Source organism: Pipra filicauda, unplaced genomic scaffold, assembly GCF_003945595.2.
Source record: "Pipra filicauda isolate LSUMZ 115617 unplaced genomic scaffold, ASM394559v2 scaffold1284_size39461_pilon, whole genome shotgun sequence".
NCBI classification, from domain to species: domain Eukaryota; kingdom Metazoa; phylum Chordata; class Aves; order Passeriformes; family Pipridae; genus Pipra; species Pipra filicauda.
In genome coordinates this window covers 25,828-31,010 of record NW_024103745.1, presented here as the reverse complement: position 1 = coordinate 31,010, position 5,183 = coordinate 25,828, and the positions used below count along the sequence as shown (strand labels likewise).

The following is a 5,183-nucleotide window of genomic DNA, read 5'->3' as shown; positions in this document are numbered from 1 at the left end:
GCACCACAGCACTTGTCTGGAAATGTGTCCTTGGAGTTTGTGTTGGGCCTGGAACTGCTCTGCCCTGCTGTGTAGAGTTGGGGGTAGGTGGAGTAGAAAGGAGACTTTCCAGTTACCCTGTGGATAGGCTCAGCCACTCAGGGCAGCAGTTCTCCAGTCCTCCCGGAGGCAGCCCCTGCCTGCAGTGTGTGTGCAGTCACGAGAGCGGGCTTGTCCAGAGCCAATGGGAGCGGTACAGCAGGACCTTAAAGTTAGGTCAGTGTTTGTTTGTGCAGGTTGTCTTTGGACCCCAGAGGGCTTGTCTAAGGAGAAATGAGAATTGCACAGCAGTTAAGGTCTCTCCATCTATATGGCTGACTTTGGTAACTCATTTCTTTGCAGCGTCAGAGGGACTGGATGTAAAGCAGAGAAGAACAGAAGAGACTGGAGGAGCACAGTCATGTGGGTTGTCATGTGGGGTCAGAGCCAAGACATGACTTTTGGCCCTAGGTTTATTGTTCATTTGGATGGTTTGGTGGTTTAGTTTTGGTTTTTTGGTTTTTTTTAGGATGCAGAGCCCTCAGCCCAGCAGACGATAGGCACCAGAGGGAAGGTGAGCCCGGTGAGGAAGGTGAGCAGTGACTGCAGGACAAAACTAGCTGCTCTTTTGCAGGCGGTGTATTTGTGGTGAATCTGTGTACATACTTGTTTTTTTGTTTTACAGGCAGTGCACAGACTTCTAACGTGCAGTCCAACGTGACACCCTGCCTGTAAGAGGTCACGGTAACGGTCAAGGGGTGTCAGACAGAAACTGCCATGGGAGCAGCAAACTCTTGGGCAGTATCTAAGTACTCACAGTTGCCTCTGGGTTTTTTTGCAGGAGATGTAGGCAGCCTCAGATGGCCGAACACAACTCACAGTGAGGTGACGGACACAGTTTGCTCCTCTGGAGCTGTCCTTGTAGGTAATCTCCGAGTATTGAAAGGATCAGCAATGAAGCACTGAGCTTTTTGGATTGCAGGTGCCATCCAGCTAACCTTTGGGAGCAGATGAGCATTGGAGGTGAGTCGGGGAGGCAGCAGGAGGAGCAGGAATCCACTACAGCTTTACAGATGCCCTCTAATTTTGTCTCTCTCTCGCTCATGTATCCCAGGAGATGACAGCACATTGTCCAAGTCTCGTCAGAGTCAGCGCCCCGAGGACCTGCCTCGTTGAGAGTGAGTAGAGGGATCATGGGGGCTGGGGCCACATGCCACACTACTCAGATATGGTGTCTGGTTTTCTTTCTTGCAGTTGACTCCGAGTAGTCTGACGATGGCAGGAACCTCTGAGCCAGCCCAGGTGCCCCTCCTCTGCATCCAAGATGGATTGGCATCCCCTGCACTTGGAAAGATAAGTGCAGGGCAAAGACCCAGAGAGGGGTTGGGAGTGGGTGCAAGTCTGTGCCTCGCCTGGAGGGATTTTTGAAATGAGTCCGGTGCAGGGGGTATCCTGGAACAGGTTATTTGGACGCATCAAAGGAAGGGCTTACTTTTTATCATTGGATTCCCGTGTGCCGGGCAGAGCAGTTCTGGTGTGTGTCACGTCCTTTCTCTCATGCGTGTTTTGTGTCACATGGTGTGTGTGGTCACAGGTGTGGGGTGTCTGACTTGGGGTCAGCCTGGAACTGCTCTGCCCTGCTCCGTGGATCAGTGGGTAGATAGAATATTGCTCAGAGTCTCCCATCAACATGTCAGTTCCCTTAGACAGTGGAGCCGATGGCTGTCCAGTCTGTGAGCAGGATGGTCTTGCGATACCCTGCTTGGGTGTATAGAGTCCCGGCTAGGAAGAGTAGGAACCAGTGTCTAGGGTTTAGAGGTTTTTGACTTTCGTTGTGAGCAATCCCTAAATGTTTGAGAGCTGTGTGTTTGAGCATTTGCCCATGTCATTTGCAGGGGCGGTCTTGGGAGCAGCTGAAGAGAGAGGAGCCTTGTAGGTGAGTTGGGGAGGCAGCAGGAGGAGCGGGGATCCACTGCAGCTTTAGAGATGCCTTCTAAGTTTGTGTCTCACTCACTCAGGTATCCCGGAACGTGACATCCACAGTGTCCGACTCCGGTCAGGGCCTGGGTGCTGGTGAGTAGGGGGATCACTGGGGTTTGAGCCCCATGCCACACAACTCACGTATTGCTTATGGTTTTCTTTCTCGCAGTTGGCTCCTAGTAGTCTGACGATGGCAGGAACCTCTGAGCCAGCCCAGGTGCTCCTCCTCTGCATCAAAGCTGGATTGACATCCCCGGCTCTCAGAAAGATAAGTGCAGGGCAAAGCCCCAGAGAGGGGTTGGGAGTGGGTGCAAGTCTGTGCCTCGCCTGGAGGGATTTTTGCAATTAGTCCGGTGCAAGGGGTATCCTGTGACAGATTATTTGGATGCATCAAAGGAAGGGCTTACTTTTTATCATTGGATTCCCGTGTGCCGGGCAGAGCAGTTCTGGTGTGTGTCACGTTCTTTGTCTCGTGCGTGTTTTGTGTCCTTCGTCTCTTAATTGTGTCACATGGTGTGTGTGGTCACAGGTGTGGGGTGTCTGACTTGGGGTCAGCCTGGAACTGCTCTGCCCTGCTCCGTGGATCAGTGGGTAGATAGAATATTGCTCAGAGTCTCCCATCAACATGTCAGTTCCCTTAGACAGTGGAGCCGATGGCTGTCCAGTCTGTGAGCAGGATGGTCTTGCGATACCCTGCTTGGGTGTATAGGGTCCCGGCTAGGTAGAGTAGGAACCAGTGTCTAGGGTTTAGAGGTTTTTGGCTTTCGTTGTGAGCAATCCCTAAATGTTTGAGAGCTGAGTGTTTGAGCTTTTGCCCATTTCATTTGCAGGGGCGGTCTTGGGAGCAGCCGAAGAGAGAGGAGCCTTGTAGGTGAGTTGGGGAGGCAGCAGGAGGAGCGGGGATCCACTGCAGCTTTAGAGATGCCCTCTAATTTTGTCTCTCGCTCACTCAGGTATCCCAGAAGATGACAGCACGCTGTCCAAGTCTGGTCAGAGCCAGCGACCCGAGGACCTGCCTCGTTGAGAGTGAGTAGAGGGATCATGGGGGCTGGGGCCACGTGTCACACTACTCAGATATGGTGTCTGGTTTTCTTTCTTGCAGTTGACTCCGAGTAGTCTGACGATGGCAGGAACCTCTGAGCCAGCCCAGGTGCCCCTCCTCTGCATCCAAGATGGATTGGCATCCCCTGCACTTGGAAAGATAAGTGCAGGGCAAAGACCCAGAGAGGGGTTGGGAGTGGGTGCAAGTCTGTGCCTCGCCTGGAGGGATTTTTGAAATGAGTCCGGTGCAGGGGGTATCCTGGAACAGGTTATTTGGATGCATCAAAGGAAGGGCTTACTTTTTATCATTGGATTCCCGTGTGCCGGGCAGAGCAGTTCTGGTGTGTGTCACGTCCTTTGTCTCGTGCATGTTTTGTGTCACATGGTGTGTGTGGTCACAGGTGTGGGGTGTCTGACTTGGGGTCAGCCTGGAACTGCTCTGCCCTGCTCCGTGGATCAGTGGGTAGATAGAATATTGCTCAGAGTCTCCCATCAACATGTCAGTTCCCTTAGACAGTGGAGCCGATGGCTGTCCAGTCTGTGAGCAGGATGGTCTTGCGATGCCCTGCTTGGGTGTATAGGGTCCCGGCTAGGTAGAGTAGGAACCAGTGTCTAGGGTTTAGAGGTTTTTGGCTTTCGTTGTGAGCAATCCCTAAATGTTTGAGAGCTGAGTGTTTGAGCTTTTGCCCATGTCATTTGCAGGGGCGGTCTTGGGAGCAGCTGAAGAGAGAGGAGCCTTGTAGGTGAGTTGGGGAGGCAGCAGGAGGAGCGGGGATCCACTGCAGCTTTAGAGATGCCTTCTAATTTTGTGTCTCACTCACTCAGGTATTCCGGAACGTGACATCCACGGTGTCTGACTCCGGTCAGGGCCTGGGTGCTGGTGAGTAGGGGGATCACTGGGGTTTGAGCCCCATGCCACACAACTCACGTATTGCTTATGGTTTTCTTTCTCGCAGTTGGCTCCTAGTAGTCTGACGATGGCAGGAACCTCTGAGCCAGCCCAGGTGCTCCTCCTCTGCATCAAAGCTGGATTGACATCCCCGGCTCTCAGAAAGATAAGTGCAGGGCAAAGCCCCAGAGAGTGGTTGGGAGTGGGTGCAAGTCTGTGCCTCGCCTGGAGGGATTTTTGCAATTAGTCCGGTGCAGGGGGTATCCTGTGACAGGTTATTTGGACGCATCAAAGGAAGGGCTTACTTTTTATCATTGGATTCCCGTGTGCCGGGCAGAGCAGTTCTGGTGTGTGTCACGTCCTTTCTCTCATGCGTGTTTTGTGTCACATGGTGTGTGTGGTCACAGGTGTGGGGTGTCTGACTTGGGGTCAGCCTGGAACTGCTCTGCCCTGCTCCGTGGATCAGTGGGTAGATAGAATATTGCTCAGTCTCCCATCAACATGTCAGTTCCCTTAGACAGTGGAGCCGATGGCTGTCCAGTCTGTGAGCAGGATGGTCTTGCGATGCCTTGCTTGGGTGTATAGGGTCCGGACTGGGTAGAGTAGGAACCAGTGTCTAGGGTTTAGAGGTTTTTGACTTTCGTTGTGAGCAATCCCTAAATGTTTGAGAGCTGTGTGTTTGAGCATTTGCCCATGTCATTTGCAGGGGCGGTCTTGGGAGCAGCTGAAGAGAGAGGAGCCTTGTAGGTGAGTTGGGGAGGCAGCAGGAGGAGCGGGGATCCACTGCAGCTTTAGAGATGCCTTCTAATTTTGTGTCTCACTCACTCAGGTATCCCGGAACGTGACATCCACAGTGTCTGACTCCGGTCAGGGCCTGGGTGCTGGTGAGTAGGGGGATCACTGGGGTTTGAGCCCCATGCCACACAACTCACGTATTGCTTATGGTTTTCTTTCTCGCAGTTGGCTCCTAGTAGTCTGACGATGGCAGGAACCTCTGAGCCAGCCCAGGTGCCCCTCCTCTGCATCCAAGCTGGATTGGCATCCCCTGCTCTTGGAAAGATAAGTGCAGGGCAAAGCCCCAGAGAGTGGTTGGGAGTGGGTGCAAGTCTGTGCCTCGCCTGGAGGGATTTTTGCAATTAGTCCGGTGCAGGGGGTATCCTGTGACAGGTTATTTGGACGCATCAAAGGAAGGGCTTACTTTTTATCATTGGATTCCCGTGTGCCGGGCAGAGCAGTTCTGGTGTGTGTCACGTCC

General features: G+C 53.0%; 1 long non-coding RNA gene across 1 annotated transcript; it reads left to right on the top strand.

Moving 5' to 3' along the window:
* The first annotated feature begins 857 nt into the window (after window positions 1-857).
* LOC120325129 lies at window positions 858-1,145 on the top strand. Its single transcript, XR_005566991.1, has 3 exons — window positions 858-903; window positions 1,001-1,041; window positions 1,133-1,145. It is a non-coding gene; the product is annotated as an uncharacterized LOC120325129 (long non-coding RNA).
* Window positions 1,146-5,183: the final 4,038 nt, after the last annotated feature.